At 45.7% G+C, this 20211-nt stretch overlaps 1 long non-coding RNA gene across 1 annotated transcript in view; it reads left to right on the forward strand.

The window, feature by feature from the left end:
• Positions 1-2267: 2267 nt before the first annotated feature.
• LOC125961933 (uncharacterized) overlaps positions 2268-20211 on the forward strand; it is a 63492-nt gene continuing 45548 nt past the window's right edge. The window contains exon 1 of the long non-coding RNA XR_007473079.1: positions 2268-2400. This is a non-coding gene — a long non-coding RNA (uncharacterized LOC125961933). The remainder of the gene's footprint in view (positions 2401-20211) is intronic.

Below are 20211 nucleotides of genomic sequence, written 5' to 3' on the forward strand. Positions count from 1 at the left end.
TGAGATGTTCCCTTCCTGATTTCTTAATTCCTTTCACTTTGTGCTCCTACTCAACAAATATATATTCAGCTCCCATTAAGATGCATGGCTGTGATCAAGACAGACAAAAGTCTTCCTTTCCCAAGCTTACATTGTGGAGGTGCAGAGAAAGAGGATAAACCTATAAAATAAAAACTGGCAAAGTGAGTGACAAGCGCTATCAAGGAAATCACTCAGATACTGAGCTGGAGTGATGGGGTGGGGATGACGTCCTTTAGCGGAAGTGGTCAGGAAGGATCTGAAGAGGTATGGTGTGAGCTAAGGTCTGCATGGGAAGAAGGAGCCAGCCGTGCATGGATCTGAGGAAACCTCAGCTGTGAAGGCCCTCACTGAGGTGAAGCTGTGTGCACTGAATGTACTGGTATCACTCATATTCATTTGCCAGGGCTGCTGTAACAAAGTACCCCAAACCGAGGGGTTTAAACAACAGAAATTTATCGTCTCAGTTCTGGAGGCCAGAAATCTGAGATCAGGCTGTCAGCAGGGCTGGTTCCTCCTGAGGGCTGGGAGGGACAACCTGTTCCAGGCTTTTCTCCCAGCTTCTGGTGCTTCCTGGAAGTCTTTGGTGTTCCTTGGCTTGCAGTCCTCTACCTTCATCTTTATATGATGTTCCTCCTGTGTGCCTGTCTCCAAATTTCCCCTTTTTATAAGAACATCAGTCATATTGAATTAGGGCCCACCCTAATGACTTCATATTACCTTGATCACCTCTGTCAAAATCCTGTCTCTAAATAGGGGCCCGTTCTGGGCTACTGGGACTTAGGACCCAACATATCCTGTTTTTTGGAGACACAATTCAATCCATGACATCACAACTCACGAATGTGATGAAATGTCTCTGTCGTATGTGCTCACAGAAGTTTGTCTGGGTTTTCTCCTCTCCTGGATTACGTAGCACACCGTGTACGGGGTGCACGTGACTCACTGTTCCTTTTGTATCTTTCCAGCCCCTCATATAGAGTTAGCTCCCGGCTGATAGAGGAGCTTGGGGAAAGCTAACAACAGACTCAGTGCTTAAGGAGATCACCTCCACTGCGGGAAAGTGTTCTTCACGCCAGTTTCCAGTGGGTTTTAGGAAGAGACGCAGTGAAGTCCAAGTATTTGAGAGGGGGCTGGGCAAATGGACTTGCCTTTTTTTTTTTTTTTCTTTAATAATAAATCTAGGCTTCGTTTCCTCTTTGGACACCCTGATCAAAACAAACGGATTAGGCCAGCACATGGTCACAATAACAGGTGGTTGGGAGGTCCCCTGTGGCTTGTTGCCCGCCGAGCCTGGCCTCCTTCGGGCCTGGGAGGAAAGCAGCCTGCGGTCGGGCCCCTGGAGGAGGTGACCGCACACAGGGGAGCCAGCGGTGCGTGTCTGCAGCTGGCCCCGGCCAGCTCTTGACTCATGGGGAAGTGCAGACAATGCAGAGAACAATGTAGGGCCGACAACTGTTAATGAAAGGAAGCGAGATTTGTCAGGGCCTTTTCCCCTGGCTGCTCTCACCGTTGTGCTTCGTGAAGCGTGCCTCTCGCCTCTGGGTCGGAATGGAACCACACACGCAATGATGGCGGAACCACACACGCAATGATGGCGGATTCACCAGCCATAGTGAAGAGCCTGCTGGTCTTCTAAATAACGTCCCCTCTGTAAAAAGCACACCTGACGGGGTGCAGGTGACCTGCGTTCAGGTCCCAGGGCCACTCTCAGTGTGGCTCCGTGACCCTGGGCAAGTCGGCCAGGCACGGGGAGTCACAGGGTTTCCCCGCTTTCTCCCAGTGGTTAGGAATTCAAATCAACAACGTAGAGGAAGGTAATGCTCGGAGTATAAGGGGATCTGTACACCATTACCGATGCTACTTTTGTGATTTCCAGATGTGTGTGTTTCATCAAAGTTAGTGAGATAAAAGGAAAACATTGCATCAGAAAACAGAGGCTGAGGAAGGGGAGCAGGGGACTCAGAAGGATGAAGGTAGATTTGTCCTAAGAAGGGTCTCAACCTTTTTTTTTTTTGCGGTACTCCGGCCTCTCACTGTTGTGGCCTCTCCCGTTGCGGAGCACAGGCTCCGGACGCACAGGCTCAGCGGCCATGCCTCACGGGCCCAGCCGCTCCGCGGCATGTGGGATCTTCCCGGACCGGGGCACGAACCCGCGTCCCCTGCATCGGCAGGCGGACTCTCAACCACTGAGCCACCAGGGAAGCCCCAAGGGTCTCAACTTTTGTTTCCTCCGAGCAGGCCCAGAAACTGCCCCACGCGAGCAGTTGCTGCAGTGTATTCAAATGGCTGAGAGAGGGTTTTGAACCAGCGATTATGTGGCTCACTTGGGAGTGTACGTCACGTTACCCAGGAGCAGTTTTCTTACAAGGCTCTGGGAAGGTAGGTTGGCTTTAGGGTTAACTAAACCCTCTAGGTCTGCTCCCTTTGTCTGGGATTCTCTTGGCTTTGCTCCCTGTCTGTGGCTGGCACCCTCCTGGGGGTCAGAGGTACCATGTCTACAGCAGTTCATAGCATCCCTGTGACCACCAGCTGCACCAGAGGGGGACGCTTCTTTCCCAGGCCCGCCCGCAAACCCCTCCGCATTCCTTATTATTTCTAACTTAGTTACCTACGATTCTGAGGCAAGGGGACAGCGTTACCTGCAGGAACTAGTGGGTGAGGGCACAGGAGCTGAACAAGATCCATGTCCTATGAAGTCAGAGGAAGGGGGACTGAGGCCAGGTGGGAACTGGCTATGATGACCCCGTAGCAGAGCCGGGTCTGGAATTGGGTTCCCAGTTTCCTGCAATACTCTCTTCCTCCCTGGCAGGCCCATAAGTCATTCAGCTAAAGGGGGTAGAGACAGCTGTGCAATGTCTGAGCTAGCGATCTTCACATGATCTTCACATGTTTTATTCTGGACGGATGGGGGTTGTGAGTGGGGGGATAATGTAAGGAGAATTGATGAGGGGCTTGCAGATGAGGACGTAGAAATGCTTTGGGTTGTGTCAGAATTGAGGAGCCACTTCAGTGGGTACAGATTAAGGGCTCAAGTTTCCCTATGACTCCATATTAGCTGAATATCAGGGAAAACTTTGTATTAAGTAGAATGCCCCAGGCAGGGCCCTGCACTTGGTTTAATGCTCTGTTGTCGCATTGAAATTCTTAATAATTTTGAACGTTGCATTGGGCCTCCCAAATTAGGTAGCTGGTCCTGGCGTGGTGAAATAAGAAACACAGGTATTACCAACAGGCCCATTTTATAGATGAGGAGATTGAGGGTTAGATTAAATGGCTTCCCTAAAGTTACCCTGCTAGTAAGCAGCTCACGTCAGCCCCTATATCTTGCACCTCCCAGACCAGTTTTTGGGCTGATTTATCAATGCAGTGTGTACAGTTTTGAGTGCCTGCCTCGTTTATGACAATGGCTCTCCATAACTTCCCCACACCTTCTATGATGAGGCCCTCAGCCCTGTTTACACCATAGAGACTCCCCCTGGTCAGAGTTGGTACCTGAGCTGGGCCCAGCTGGGCCCAAGTGGGGAGACTGGTCATCTTCCCTGGCGTGGTTTAAGCAGAAGAGTCAAGGTCATGCCCGGGCTCACCATGATGGGACAATATGCTGAGACGTGGCTTCTGGACTTCAAGTTCTCAAGGTCTCTGCCACTTGACCTTCTACAGCTTCAAGTCTTTATTTTCGTATGCTGCTGGACTAAAAGCAAGAGACACTTGAGTTTTGTTGAGTTTAGAATCCTACTTGGTCTGAATGAACAGATTTGCCCTTACTTTGAACAGCAAATACATCTAGGATTTTCTTTTTGAAATGGGGCCTTGTCCGAGGCTTCAATTTTGATGTAATAAAGTTGAAGTACTCATGTAAAGTCCACAGTTTCAGCAGGCCCCTTCACCGTGGTCAGAACTGATGTGGGTGTTTTTCAAGTCTATTTTCTGTACTGATCAAGCTTCCACATGTTGACCTTTGAGACAGATATTGCCATTTTGGTAACATGATATACACATTACTGAATAATTACATAAACTCTGGGCAGCCGCATTTCCTAACACGTGGGCCTCATCTCAGGGGGCCAGGACAGTACTTTCAGTGCAACAATTCCAAGAAGTTTTATACAAATAGCGCTCTCTTTGAAGCATCTTTCCTGTTTAATGGGAGCTAGGGGATATCATTAACTTGAACACTTGATTTGGAATAAGACATTAGCGATTTTAGAAATTGAGGGCTTTGGAATATCAAACTACCTCCTAGGATTTAGACCCAAACAAGAAAAAGCTTCAAAATAAAACAACATAAAAATTACTCAATTATTATCAACCAAATTTAGAAACATGTAATGAATATTCATTTTTTTTATCTGGAGGCTGTGCAATCCCACGTGGGGATTTTTCCTTGAATATGAGAGAATAGAAAAACAAGTGTCAAGGAATGAAGGGTACTTGTGACCTTTCCCCCAGGCTCCCAGAGTGATGTTTGGGGACACCTATCTAATCGAGAAGAGCTATTCACGTTGAGGACAGCATAAGAATGTAGCACAAAACTATGGGGCAGGGGAAAGAGGAGAGAAAAGAGATCCTTTTTACTGTCAGCTTCAGTCTTTAGAGAACTGCTCTGATTTTTGAATTGTTAACACTATCACTGGCTAGCAAGTTAAAGTTTATAAGCAAAAGACATTTTTTCAGATGGTACCTTCGCATCTCAAAACAGTGTCATAAAACACATGTAGAGTCAGGCCTGGGAAGTTTGGAGCCAGTGTCAAGGTTTCATCACTAGATTTTTTTATCTGCATTTCTCACAGTGGTTCCAGACCTCAACTAAAAAGGGGTTGTTTTCTAGTGCTCTCTTTGAGGATGCTGAAGGCAAACCTTTCAGGAGTTTCTAAAGGCATTTTAGAACGTGAGCACTGTGCTACACCAGAGACTCAGTTTGAAGTCCCTCCTTTCTAAATGACGCCATTCACACGGCTCAAAGTGTGGTCCATTGCTGTCTACACCTGTGGAAATGTGTGATCCTCACTGGGCTACAAAGTCTTCATTAGTCAACGAGGGCCGTACTGCCTTCCATAAAACATCCCCTTGCTCACCAGGCACCTGCGGGAAGCTCACTGGAAATCACGGTGTCTGATGATCAGAGGTGCATCTTAGGACCAACTTCTCACCTAGACGCACAGTGCAAGGCCCCTTGCTTTGCCTAACCTTTCAGTCAGGAAGAGGCGAGTCTCCTTTTCGGCTTATGTTTTTTTTTTTTCCTTCATGAAATTGATCTTAAATTGTGGACCATGCACTCACTGGGATTGAACTTCATGGTTCTCGGTAGAAGTGGCAACAACACTGGGCTTTGTTCAAGTGAACTAGTTCTGTGCTGGGTGCTGTGAACTTGGTTCGTCCTCTGAGAATCAGGAAAGTGGCCACCCAGTTCAAGTGTCTCTTAATGACAAGCTCTGTAGTGCATTCTAAGATCTATAGAGTGCTCTAAGATCTACAGGGCTTCTAAGATTTTAAAGCCTGGAGTTCTAGAAATGTAGAAAGCAATTGGTTGAGAATGTATAAATATACACCACGCAATGACTTTTAAATAGTTTACCAAAATGTGTGTGCATACATCAAACTAAAACATAAAGTAAATACTGGTATATCTAGAGTACAAGCCAGGTGCCAAGCCCAGGACTCCTCACCGGGGCACTGGGGATCCTGAAACTCTTTTTTGGACATGATGGGAAATGAGCATGTACACACACACACACACACACACACACACACACACACACACACACACACTACTCTCAGGCACACACGTTAGTTGAGGTGCTGGAGAACGTGTCCTCCTTTTGGCTTATCAGGTGTACCTTCACCCCGCTCTGTCCTCCACTGACCCAGGGTCACTTATGCCTAATTACAGTTAACCTCTGTATATTAGAGCTGATGTGTTACTTGCTTCTCACCTCTGCCTGGGGTTATTCAGAATCTTCATCATTGTTTCATCAAATGATGGCTCACCTTCATCATTTTCTGTAGCTCTAGCCATTTCTGTTCCCATTTACAACCACACTAGTTGGTACAAAACTAAACCAGAAGTCAGAAGATCCAGTTTAGTGTATCTGCACTCTGTGACATATCCGCGCAATGCCCCTGACGGCCGTAATGAGAGGGAATCTCCAGACCTCCTTGTTTCAGGCTGCAGGGAGAGCCATGCCCTGCCCTGAAGATGACGGGCAAGTGTTTGACAGTTACTCATAAACCCTTTCTGCTATGAGCTTCTCGTCTTTATCCTGCTCTCTTTTCTGTGGTCCTTTTCTCTTTCCCACTGTTAACTGGTCTTCTGGCTGCAGCAGCTGGAGTCATAAACTGCCCCTTTTGTAACCAAACGCCTCTCAACGGGGGCTTTGCTGTTTGAGGATTTCATTCTTACCATGATGTGAGTTACACCAACAGATTCTCACTCCTGGGGTTCATGACAGCACCAGCACCTGGCACACATCCTTCTTTAACTCATTTATAACACATCCTTATTTCACTCGTCTGTCCTTATCAGAGTTGGCGTGATCCTGCATTGCCGCCCATCAGCAAGTGGCCAGGCCTGCTCCTGTTACGCTCAGGAAGTGGCTGTGCTGAGTGATGGGGCAACCTGGCAGGTCTCAGTGACCTGTCTTGCCCAGCCACCCAGTTCAGGACACCTTTTCAGCCTGGCCAGTTGCTCCAGGGTGATGACAGTTCAGATACAATTCTTGTTCACAGATTCTTTAAATCAGCTGAAGTCAATTCCAGACTTACTGCCAGAAGTGAGAGTGTATTAGAAATCTCATCAACCCCCAGAAGATCCTGAACACATGGCGGGGAGTCAGGAATCCCTCAGTTGTACTTGCGATGCATCTGCACCTGTCCTTAAGTAGAGTCTTCTTTGAGATCAACTTAGGGTCTTGCTAATACGTTTATTTGAAAATTTGCTTTAGTATCTATTTCACAAAAGTGATGGGAAGTTTATTTTTTGCAAGCAAGTATTAATCATGTTGGATAATTTTTTTTCTTTATCGGAAGGCATCAAATAAAGGCAAGATTTAGAAGACTTTGTGCCCATGTTTGCATATACACGGCAGGGTCACATCTGTCTAAAAGATCACGTTGATGTGATTCTCCATAGCCAGCCTCTACTGCCTTTTTTGTTTGTTTGTTTTGTGGTATGCGGGCCTCTCACTGTTGTGGCCTCTCTCATTGCGGAGCACAGGCTCCGGACGTGCAGGCTCAGCGGCCATGGCTCACGGGCCCAGCCGCTCCGCGGCATGTGGGATCCTCCTGGACCGGGGAATGAACCCGTGTCCTCTGCATCAGCAGGTGGACTCTCAACCACTGCGCCACCAGGGAAGCCCTCTATTCCTTTTATTCAGTTTGAATCTGGAAACCCCTATATCGAACTGACGGAATGGTCAGTCGTTTCAAAAGGCATCTGCATGTGAGCAGTGATGACCATTTTTTTTTTTCCTGGTGTAAACCCCTTAGTAAGTAAAGAAGTCAGGATAACATGCTGATTTTGAAAAAGCATTTCGTTTGGGTTAAAGCCATTAGCTGCAATGGAGAAAACATGGCGGAGTGGATTTAACGGTTAGGACTCTTTGTCGGTGAAGGATACTTAATCTAGGTCTGGGGTCAGGAAACTCAAAAGGGGAAGCTCCAATTCCCACACTGAATTGCTTGCCTACCCTTTGGTAAGCCTTGGCAGGGTTCCACCTCTGTCCTGCCCCAGTCTGACCCCTGGAGCCTGTGAGCGCCGGCACCCTCTGAGTACTAGATGGCAGGAATGGCCAGTGGCCAGCGCCATCTGAGACTTCAGTCAACTCAATACCGAAGGTTAATCTCTTTCAAGCGAATCACTGAATTTGTAATTGGCTGCTGGTACTTTCTAGCAGAAACCCCTTTTTCCTATAATACCTATTGGTTCATATTTTTAGGTATGGCTCACAGACCTCTTTAATTTCTGAACTCTCTGTTTTGCACAGTAAATTTTTTTTCTCTTTTCTTATAGATCTTGTCATTCCTCAGGCTCGGACAGATTGCATTCATGGAGTTCTCTAGTGTGAGATGTTAACGTGTTCCATTTTTCTTTCTTTTTCTTTTTAAAAAAAAATTATTTTAATTTTTATACAATTTTTAAAGATTACTTTGCCTTTACAGTTATTACAAAATATTGGCTATATCCCCCGTGTTGTGCAATACATGCTTGAGCCTAGCTTACACCCAATAGCTTATACCTCCCCCACCCCCTCCCCGTGTGCCCCTCCCACCCCCACCGGTAATCACTAGTTTGTTCTCTTTATCTGTGAGTCAGCTTCCTTTTTGTTATATTCACTTTGTTGTATTTTTTTAGAGTATGCCATTTTTCTTGGTTTTTTTTGGCTACGCCATGTGACATGCAGGATCTTAGTTCCCCGACCAGGGATTGAACCCGCGCCCCCTGCAGTGGAGGCGCAGAGTCTTAACCACTGGACGGCCAGGGAAGTCCCCTAGAGTATTCCATTTTTCTCGACTGTCACATCCAGGCTTGGAAATGTTTACATGAGAGACAGGAATGCTATTTAGACTTTCATTCCCTCTGAGCAAAGGGAAATGCGATAGAGATAGAGTCTCACAAATAGCTCGTGATTTTCCAGATACCTCAGGAGGAGGCCGTTGGGGTTTTTATTAATGGAACCTGTCTTGCTCCAACCCATCCAAGATGATCAAAACGCTCCTTCAGGGAAACAGAAGGTCAGCTTGGGCGATTCCCCACTTCAGTAAAATAAGCACGTTTTCTTCTCTCCCTTTCTCTGTTTACAGCCTTCTCCTTCCCTTGGAGTTTGTGGCTGATCTGTGTCTGACGATTTTGTGGCTTTTAGGCCATTCTAGGAGCTAATGTGAGAGGGGAAATGGCAGCAAACAGTGATGGTCAACTGCCTCCTTTACGTTTCTCCACAGAAAATTGGAGACTCCAATAAGAAGGAACTATGAGGGCCAGTGACTTTCATCTGAAGTGTCACCCCATGTTACTGTTACCCTGCCATGCCCTGCAGATTGGTGCTTTCCAGAATGTGCTAGAAAGATGCCCCTACACATCTGTGCAGAGCTTGCTAGCATGAGCCTTAGGGTAGGCGGCCCTGGGTCTGAATCTCATGTCCACCTGTTACTCGTCACCAAGTGTCCCAGGGCGAGTCTCTGAGCCTCTTTGAGCTTTAAGGTTGTGTCTTTAAAATGTGAATGGTGATTCTCCGCTCATAGGCGGCTGTGAGGATTCAATGAAATGATTGCAGGTAGTACTGTGCTCAGCACAGGGCAAACCTAGGAAATGCTAATCAGTGCTCAGCGTTAGCAGGATCATAGTATGTGGTGTGTGGCCTCTTGCCTTATTTCCTGCGCCCTAGGGATGGCGTGGACCCTTAGCAAGGGAGAACTAGGTTTCTAAGGAGGACATCAGGGCTGGAAGGAGCTCTGGATCTAGCTGAGTGGCTTTTTCTTCACTAACGCACAGCAGAGGGAGCTCAGGGTGGGCAAGGGGGAGTGGCAGTAGGAGAGGGAGGACACGGAGGGAGAAAGCAAGCATTCAGATTCCTTATGAGGGCGCTCTAGGCCCCAGGTTACCCACTTCATGAGCTGCAGCCAGCAAGCACGAAGGCTCCTGAGTTAAAACCTGCCTTTTAGCTGAATGTGAGGCTAGTTACTTCCCATGTCTCGTCTTCCTCCTTTATAAAGCAGGGATAGTAATGATAATGATAACGATGATAATAATAATATTACCTTGCTCATTGGGCCGCCGAGAGGAGCTAATCCCTCCAGATGGTTTCTCACTGTGCCTGGCACCGAGTATGTCTCTTGTAAATGTTAGCCGTTAACATTTTTACAGGAATGGGCCTGAGATTCTTGTACCTTTGTGTATTTCTATTGTTCTGACCACAGGAACATTTCTTCTCTCAATCTCTTTCATTTCCCGCACTCTTTCAGTTCAAGAATCTTCCAGATCCTTATCAAGGGCGTCTGTTAAGCACTGAATTGTGTGTAGCTCTCTGCTTGATGCTGTATAATTGTCTGGGTTCTCTTCTGAAAGGGAAAGTGGTTTTCTTTTTCTTTTTTTTTAACATCTTTATTGGGGTATAATTGCTTTACAATGGTGTGTTAGTTTCTGCTTTATAACAAAGTGAATCAGTTATACATATACATATGTTCCCATATCTCTTCCCTCTTGCATCTCCCTCCCTCCCACCCTTCCTATCCCACCCCTCTAGGCGGTCACAAAGCACCGAGCTGATCTCCCTGTGCTATGCGGCTGCTTCCCACTAGCTATCTACCTTACATTTGGTAGTGTATATATGTCCATGCCTCTCTCTCACTTTGTCACAGCTTACCCTTCCCCCTCCCCATATCCTCAAGTCCGTTCTCCAGTAGGTCTGTGTCTTTATTCCTGTGTTACCCCTAGGTTCTTCATGACATTTTTTTTTCTTAAATTCCATATATATGTGTTAGCATACGGTATTTGTCTTTCTCTTTCTGACTTACTTCACTCTGTATGACAGACTCTAGGTCTATCCACTTCATTACAAATAGCTCAATTTTCTTTCTTTTTATGGCTGAGTAATATTCCATTGTATATATGTGCCACATGTTCTTTATCCATTCATCTGATGATGGGCACTTAGGTTGTTTCCATCTCCGGGCTATTGTAAATAGAGCTGCAATGAACATTTTGGTACATGACTCTTTTTGAATTTTGGTTTTCTCAGGGAAAGTGGTTTTCTAAGCCTGATTTGGAAGATATTGGGTACACTGTTTTGGGACCAGTAGGTGCTGAACAGGAATATGGGGTTTTTCTGTTGGCTGTAAGTTATTAGTAGTGGGAGTTGGGGAGTTTTCATCAACTGACCAAAGAGAGCTTTGGGGCATGGATAATTCTAGTCCAACTCAATGCTTAATAGAATGACAAATGAATGATTAAAATGTGGAATTAACTGCAATCAGATTTTAAAAATGGTAACTCTATTCCAGGATAGTCATCTCTAGACATGTTTAATAAAATTGCTCAGCTGTGGGTTCTGCAAAAATAGAATATATAGGAAGATCTTAGGCTTATCATTTCGTAGAAATAAGTGCAATTCAAATAGGATTTCTTTTAGAAGATAATTCATGTTCGTGCTCACAAATTTGTTGATTTCAGCAAACAAATGTTAAGAAAACAGACTTCAATAAACTTCCATAAAGTCAAAGAAAATCTATGGAGCCTCTTTGCATAAGGAGCAAAGGAGTTCTGAATAACTGGATTTATTTTTAAGGAGAAAAAAATAGAAGGACACAAGAAAATACTCTTTTTGGTTCCAATGAAACTGAGACAGGAGGAAGAAAACAAGCTCATGTAAGAAAAAGATGAAATAAAAATGTGAATACAGCAAAAAAAGGAAACGGGGTCAGACTCTCAAGCAACGTCACTGCGGTGACAGCCTTGGAAGAATAAGGTCACACTAGCCAAAGCAGCTCACGAGACACCACTTATAGAAGACGTAAAAGAGCAAGAAAGGCTAAAAGAAAGTGTCACCTCTCTTCTTTATTACGCTGGGATGAAGAGCCAATAACAAGCCGTCAAAAGAACAGAGATGTTGGATGCTCCTTCAGAAAACCTCCATAGTTTAAAAAAAAAAAAAATGACAGGAAATAGGAACAGAAGACACATAAATTTGGAGGGTGGAGGACATAGGCGTGGTGGATGATGTTTTAAATGGGTTGAGGGTATTAAAGTCAGGATGCTTGGTGTACTTGCATTTCAGGGCCTGAAAAGGAAGTCGCCAAAGTCATTTCAAGAATGATTTTGTGCAATCAGGGAGGTATCCCCAAATTGTAAACAGCTGTCACGCCCATACACACCCATACACATTGGCAGACACACACACACACACACACACACACACACACGAAGATTTAGGCAAGGACCCTTAAAGAAGAGTCGCCAAATAAATCAACAAGCATATTGAATAAAATACCGCACGGGGTAAAAGCTTTCATACTTAAAATGGGCATCTCCATCTGGCCAAGGCAGTTTCTTGCTCTGCAGAGGGACTGGCCTAGTGATCAAGAGGACTTACTGGATATGATATCTTTGGCTTCAGAGAGACCCTGTGACCGTCAAAAATGATCAGTAAACTAAGCAAGCTGACCAGCCCAGCTACCATATGTGTTTGTTCAGAGCTGAACCATTTTCATAAATCCTGGGCTCCCTGTGTCTGATTTTCCCATTTTTTTTCTAGTTTAATTTTATGGAAGAAGGTATTTGGAGAGATTTCATGCGTTGGATGATGATTTACCTCTATTACAAAAGGTATCCGAATCTTTGGTGAAATTTGAAATGAATTTCGATTAGACTATATATATATATATATATATATATATATATATATATATATATATATATATATATATTTGCGGTACACGGGCCTCTCACTGTTGGGGCCTCTCCCGTTGTGGAGCACAGGCTCCGGACGCGCAGGCTCAGCGGCCATGGCTCACGGGCCTAGCCGCTCCGCGGCATGTGGGATCTTCCCCGACCGGGGCACGAACCCGTGTCCCCTGCATCGGCAGGCGGACTCTCAACCACTGCGCCACCAGGGATGCCCTAGACAATATTTTTAAATTAATTAATTAATTTTTGGCTGCGTTGGGTCTTCTTTTCTGCGCACAGGCTTTTTCTATTTGCGGCGAGAGGGGGCCACTCTTCGTTGCGGTGCCTGGGCTTCTGCTTACGGTGGCTTCTCTTGTTGCGGAGCACGGGCTGTAGGCGCGCAGGCTTCAGTAGTTGTGGCACACGGGCTCAGTTGCTCCGCGGCATGTGGGATCTTCCCGAACCAGGGTTCAAACCCGTGTCCCCTGCATTGGCGGGCGGATTCTTAACCGCTGCGCCACCAGGGAAGTCCCTCGACTATACTTTTATTGACTCTCAATAGTAACCTAAAAACCAGCCCACAGTTTTCATAGGCTTGAAATAAAGTAGTACACTTTAGAACTCAATTGTGTGTATAAGTATTTATTCTTTAAAAAGACAAAGTAGCACCAAACATTTAAGAATATTTAATAATGTATCCTGGGATTTTTGTTTTTTTGTGCTTTTGCAGATCGTATTATCAAATTCCTTACGGAGAAATTCTGTTAATATTGTTCTCATCCACCCTTATCAGTGAAAATCGTGCCATCTTTCCAATGGGGGGATCGGGGCCAGCAAAATTGATACTGTCTTCATTTTTAGAAAAGGTTGGGGGCCTTTCCTTGACCTACAGTATGACCACAGGGTCTATCATTCATTCAGTTATGCATCAAAGAGTTTCTCAGTTTCTACTAAATGCAAGATAATATGCACCTTTGTTTTCTCGGAAAGAGTGGGTCCTCCTTTACTGTGGAGCCGTATAGTAAACCTAATGCCGCGTATTGTGACTTGCGTATGATGGTGCTTAGTACATGCTGGGGACTTGAAATGAGCGCTTAGCATCTGCCTGACTCTATGTTAAGCTCTGGCTCCCACCCTTCTGATTTTCTGCAGAAGCCCAAGAAGAAAGCTTAAATAGGGGTGGGGACAGAGGAAGGGCTGCTAACAGAGTAGAAGAGACATTCACTTGAACCACATCTAACAAACCAGAAAAATAAAGGCAATGTTTTCCTGCTTCAAGCACCTCACTTTTATCTGCCCAAAGTTTATCTGAGAACATAGACATTTAGTTTATTGTTCACATTGCTCAGATCTTCAGTTTCCAAATGCTGCCACATGCACCTGGACATTCGGCACAGTCGATGAACAGGCCTGAAGGGAATGCAGTTTCATCTTCCTTAGTCCCTGTCCAGCTAAGGGACCTAAGCTCTTAGGTCATTGTCACTGTCATCATTAGACCTTCTTCTTTCTCTTGCTGCTGAAAATGGTCTGTGGGGAGAAGTCGTCACTGGCCAAAGTGATGTGGGCAGGTGTAAATGGAGTCTCAGATGGTTATGCTCTAAGGATGGTCGGGGCTTACTAGGAGAGTTGTGTACTTTGCTGCCAATATCACTAAAGAACCAGAGTTTACCTGCCTCACAGAGCACTTGGCTTTGTGGGGTCATGGATACACGTCTCTTCTACTAAAACGACAGGGGCTATCTAAGTGGGAAGGTACTTTTCAGGGCCAGGCCTAGTTTTTATAGATGGTGTAATATTGAGGGGAGCCTGACTCTTTCATATTATTGATTCTGTCTTTAGTAGTTGTTTTTAGAGGTTTTAGTCGTTGTATTTACTAAATATCATGAAACAAATCTACTAATAGGAAGATTGTGAATTCATCGTATCTCTCTTTGAATACTTAAAATGTTTAGAGATCCGAGGGCCTGGCTTAAAAGTTTATTCAAATCTTAATTATGGTTGACGCACATGAATACATGCTGTCTTTTAAAAGCAAATAGCTTATACCACAAACTTTTGTTGAGGTGTGTGCCGTTTACTTCTGAAATACCGAATTCTTTAGCTTTTTAAAAAGGTGTGCACCAAACCAGTTTCCTCTTTTTCTTGGGTAGACAGCTAGACTACATTTTTCAAAAGGGGCCATATGACTGACTTCTAGACAAAAGGATGTGGGCAGGGATGATGTGTGCCCCTTCCAGGCCTGACCCACAGATGATCCCCCATGCTCTTCCCCTTCTACTTTCTTAAGACGAGCATGACCACCGTGGAAGCCGGACCTTGAAAGGGCAGAGCCACAAGGTGGAAGGAGCCACCAGGTGTATCGCTTCTTGGGGGAGAGCTATGCCCTATTAGGAATAGTCACTTGGGACTTGGTGAGTGCCAGAAATTTCTAATCTGTTTGAGACATTATATAGTTTTGGGCTTGTTTGTTATAGCAGTGAATGTTACCCTAACTAATATTAAAGCTGAGAATCCTTAAGAAAAATGTCAAGCAGTGCTATACAATGGAAAGTTCATGCACTTTGGAGTGCAGCAGAACTGGGCTGGAGTCGTGGCCCTGGATCTTCATTGCTGGGCGGCCTCTGACGTTTACCTAACTTTTCTGAATCTCCACTGGGACAGTGTCAGTGCAGTCAAGCAGTAAGGCCTGAGCTCCTTGGTTTCTATACATTTCGGGCTTGTGTGAGAATACCCCCCTCAATGGACTCATAATCTGGGGAAGCTGGTATGGGCCAGATAGGAAAGGATTAGGAAACTTCTTCCCTCCCTGCCCCATCATGGCTGACGTTCAGTACTTAGCTAAAAGTTCCAGTTTGCTAAGGGGCCCAGGGAAGATGAGAGTGAAAGGCATTCCTATGAGATGCCAAGAATAGCTGAATCTGGCCTCACATCCGTGTTCCTCAGAGCTAAACCTGCCAGAAATTATATTTGCAATTACCATTGAATGAAGGCATCACTTGGTCCTGCTCTGGAAAAAGAGGTGAAATATATATTTTTAGCAGAGAAAGGAGGGCTTCACCAGCCTCAGTTGGCACGTGAACAGATTTGCTAGCAGCTGGGAGCTGTGATCTGAATATTACTGACCTAGACCAAAGGAAGTAAAATTCCTAGCCACAGAGACAGCCTTTCCCTCCCTAGGGGGTACCTGATTAAGAGCCATTTTTGGCTTCTTCCTTTACTGACGCTCAGAGGTGAGTGGGTCTCACTGGGCCCGCAGGTGTGAAACACATTCTCTTTTCAAGTCCTTGGGCGTTTTCTCCTTTGGGGAGTTACTCGGGTTGTGATGTATCTGGAGGGCTCAATTAAGTGGCTCAGCTGGGGAGTCCACTTTTTCTGTTGAGAAGAACTCAGGCAGCTCAGAGCACTGACACTTTCAAATTTTTAACTCTACATTGAGTAGAAATATCTACTTTTGGAGACTGGTTAAATTGCTAAATGTCTTGAAAAGCCTCCACTGATGGACAGATTGCAAATTACTTTGTATCTCTTTTTGAATATTTAAATTATTTCCTGCTTGTAGGGCCTGTCCTGATGCTAGACTCAAATGGAGTTAACTTCGTGGTGTCAGGACTGGATTTTCGGACAGTATTTTCAGTGTTGACATTGTTTTGCCCATGCAGGCAGGCACAGTCAGCACTCTCCTTACTTTGGTTTTCATGTGCCTTTTACTTTGTACAAGCAGATGCTGGAATAGTTCATCCAGGCTACTTGTATAAACTTATAACCATGAGTGAAGGATGAAAATTTAAATCCTTATTTTAATGATGCTCAAGGAAACTTAGAACACTCTTATTTGAAGACAACTATCTGTTCGGGTAGCGTGAATGTGTTTTTGTATTATTTGATACAGTCCATCTGGAATTTTCCAAGAACTCAGGTTATCTAGGTCAATGGCAAATTGCATAGCTTGGTAGAATGCTGCTGGGTAAGATTCTGTCTTATTCCTTTTGTATGTAAATTGATTGTTTACCCAAGAAAGGGGTCGTGGTCAACTCTGCTTTTTCCCTCTAGCCTTCTTGGTTCCTCAGACAGTAGGGGTAAAACTGACATAGCAGTTCAAGAATCTAGGACTAAGAGAAGTAAATGATATGGGGTTTCTGACCAATGAGACACTCTTTCAACACCCAAAGGCCCACAGGAGTAGACATCGTTGCATGGTGCGCTAATGATGTCATTCGTCATATAAAGGAATGCAAGCCTGCTGAGCGTGTACAAGGTCAGCCTTAAATGGAAGAGAATGGATGGAGGTGGCCAGGAATTCTCACGCACAGCTCACTTCCATCCTAGGTTTCGCTGTCCTCCCAGAAACCAGAAGAATTACAGTGAATCTTTTTCTTACCCAGTTTCTGTGTGAGCGCATATGCATTCACACATGTGCACGTGTGCATGTATGTAACAGCGTGATGGCCAGTCTTAGACATTCAGGGAGTGGTGTGAATGACAAATCCAAGTTCAGTGGTTTGGGGCTTGATCGCTTCAGCCAACCTTGCCGTCATTAGCTGTGTTGATGTCAGGTCTGTGTCTCTGTCCCCATCTCTGTCTCTCTGTCTCACACACGTGTGCACACGTACCTGGAGAAGCACAGCAGCGCACTAAGGAGGACGTGAAGCATCCCAGCCTGATGCCACACACACTCACCTGTGCAGTGAGTGGGTCTGACTGACTCTACTTTTTCGCTGGGGACAGCACGCAACATACAATAGTGGAGCATTTCAGCGGACCCCAAGAATTCTATAATAAACCGCGGGCTTTCATCTCTGAGTGCCTGTGTGGCTCTGCAGAGCCCTGGCCCGAGCTTTCTGCGCAGGTGTTTCTGGCCTGATGCTCAAAGAGCCTGGCGCCCGCAGCAGCTCTAAGACGGGCCTGGATGGGTGTCCTGACCCTTATCTCGCTCCTTCTCCTGTCTGCACAGGCAGGAGAACAGAAAAGGGCCTCTGGCCACCTGGTTTCCTTAAGGCTGAGGGCTTATGGGCAAGGTCCTTTCCAAGCTTGTGTAACCACGCGGAAATCCCTGGGGAGCCTCTAAACACAAACTCCTGCCACGCGGGGAGGGCACCTGCCATACCACAGATTCCTCACCTGCAGCCAGGTTGCCATTTCCCACCACGAACGGTATGTTCTGCAGCCTCGCGCCACACCTAATTTGTGTCGCATTTTGAATATTCTTGGAAATGCCCGTATAATGAGAGGAAAACAATATGTGTCTAAGCAGAGCCTTGTCTCCATGTGCAACTTTTCCGCTGGCAGAAGTCACATTGATGCTCATGAAATCTGAATGCTGACGTCCTGTCCTGCAGTGGAGGATGGTCTCCTCTGTGCCGAGACACAGTTCCTTCTCGTTAGCCCCACCATCTTTATCAAGATCAACAGGAATAATGAGAATTAGAGAGGCTGGCTTCTGGCAGAATGCAGCATTAATGGGGAGGGTGGGAGGAAGATGAATGGTTGAGAAGTTAAGATTCACTGGGATAGTGAATGGACTGCATCCTTCTGGGACCCTCGAGAGGTATTTTGTTCTAAATGAGGTGTATGGTGAATCACTGCCACCCTGCAATTTTAACTCTAATGGGGAACTTCTCACAGCTGAAGCCCTAGTTTGTGACAAACTCTATCTTGTGATGGTTTTGCAGCTGGTGTGTGTGTGTGTGTGTGTGTGTGTGTGTGGTTAACACTTGGATCTAGAGTCAACAGCCAGCTTAGTCAGGATTTATTCACCACGAGAAGGTCTGCTGCAATGGTCCATCGTTAAATGCATCTCCATAAGCATTTCATAATTTTAATGTGTTCACGACGGTCTCACCCACCATATGAAATGTTTTAAAGGGAAATGCAGTGAGGGAGGTGGGGGCAGAGTCAGGGAAACGTTCTTTCATCGCAGAAGAGAAATTTTCATGCTGAGGGAAAGTCAGTTAAAAGTGGTAGACGATGTATCTCCCACTGATTTCATTCCCCTTGGAAGTTTCTCTGATTTTTGCTGTTTGTTCAAGCATTGGATGTCACTATGTCAAATCCCCCTACTGTTCCCAGGGCTGTTTGTGACTCTGAGAGGGGCTGAGACACCTGTCCCGAGGCAGGCAAACTTCAAGGGCAATATGGGAGTGGGGCAGCCAGGGGGCCTGCACAGTTTCTCGAGAATTGCTGGTTTTCTATTTCTCCAAGAAGTTGCTGTGCCATGGGGATTATGTCTGGTAGCAGGAGTGACTCAGATGTGGTCCAAGCAGCTGGAGGCCATGGTGCTTGTACTGAGAGGGTGTCTAACCAGCAAGCATTAGGGCAAAGGGAAGGAGTGCACTCGGGTTTGTGTCTTCTTCTGGAGCTGTGCACCAGCCTCAATGTGCTCACACCTCCCTTTCCCATTAGGACGGGGCCATGAGGTCCTCAACACTGTGTGGTGCAGGGGAAAGGGCCCCAGCTTACACGCTGGAAGACCCAGGCTTGGGTCCACGTGCTGACAACATAGTCGCAACATCAGTGGTGTGACACGGCTGGCAGAGAACTTAGTGTGCCCTTAGGCGTGTGAACAGAGGATGCACCTAGCACGGAGGGGGCAGTGGATCCGCTGGGAGGGCCATGTCTGGAGAACGGAATCAGGTTCTGCATGCCGCACTTCTGGAGCAATAGAAACAAGGCAAAACACACTCGGAGGATGGTGTGCGGAGCTGGGAGAGGATGCGAAACCACATCACATCAGGAACTCATGGAGGACTGAGGCCCCTGGCCTGAAGAAGTGATTTGGGGGAAGGTGTGATGATCTGAAGAGCTGCCACGAGGAAGAGGAATTAGATTCTTTTGATGAAGGCCTTTTTGGTGAGGTCTGGGACCCTGGCAGAAGCCGTGGAGAAATACATCTTAGTTTCCCATAAGGAAGATCTTTCTAATAGATGGAAATGTCTAAAGTACTTTAGATTGTTGTTATTGGGGATAATCAGACCAAATTCTGCAATTTTGACGTGGTTGTCTGGTTGCTGTGGAAATTTTGATGCAGTTGTGGTGAATTGTCACCATGGACATTTTGATATGCCTTTTAAGATAGAATCAACCCTTTTTGGCAACAGCAGAACATAACAAGTGGCTTTATGCCTACTATTAAACTTTCTTCTCTTCTGAACTGAGTGTGAAATAGACGCCTTTGGCCCATTCCACTACCCCGCCCCCATCCCTGCCCCCCCCTCCTCCTGGCTCACAGCTCTTTCCTGACCCAGGCCCCATTCCTGATACATCTGTGGGCCTCCCCCACTCCCTGTCACTTGTCCCTTTTGATTTGCCTGAAGATGGGGATATGGTGTCATTGAAGATCAATGACGGGTCTCTGGGGTGGAGTGGAGTTGGGGTTAGGTTGAAAATACTGAAAGGACTCCCATCTTTATTTGTATTTTAGAGTAGCTGGGTTTTTTCTACTGTTACCCCAAAGCCTCAATTATAATTTTATACTGTACATGTCAAGATGTCCACATGTCAAAATGGCCTCATCAAAATGTTGTTCTTACAACTAGCTGTACGCACACTAGTCAAGTATATTACACAGGGAACTTAAGCATCGTAGGGGTGGTTGAACACGGTTGTTTGAAAGGTATTTTGTAATTCTAAAATTGTGTGCTCTAACTCAAGAGTTGCCAGTTGCAGGTCCATGGGCCGTGCTGGTCTAGGACAAAGTTTTCACCATCTGCATTAAAATGCAGGAGAGTAAGAACAATGGGTTTAGTTTTCTCTAAGGCTAAATTTATTCAATTTTAAGGACTTTCTTCTAAGATAAGGGTCTTTTTTCCTTCTGTTGT

Source organism: Orcinus orca, chromosome 18, assembly GCF_937001465.1.
Source record: "Orcinus orca chromosome 18, mOrcOrc1.1, whole genome shotgun sequence".
Classification (NCBI taxonomy): domain Eukaryota; kingdom Metazoa; phylum Chordata; class Mammalia; order Artiodactyla; family Delphinidae; genus Orcinus; species Orcinus orca.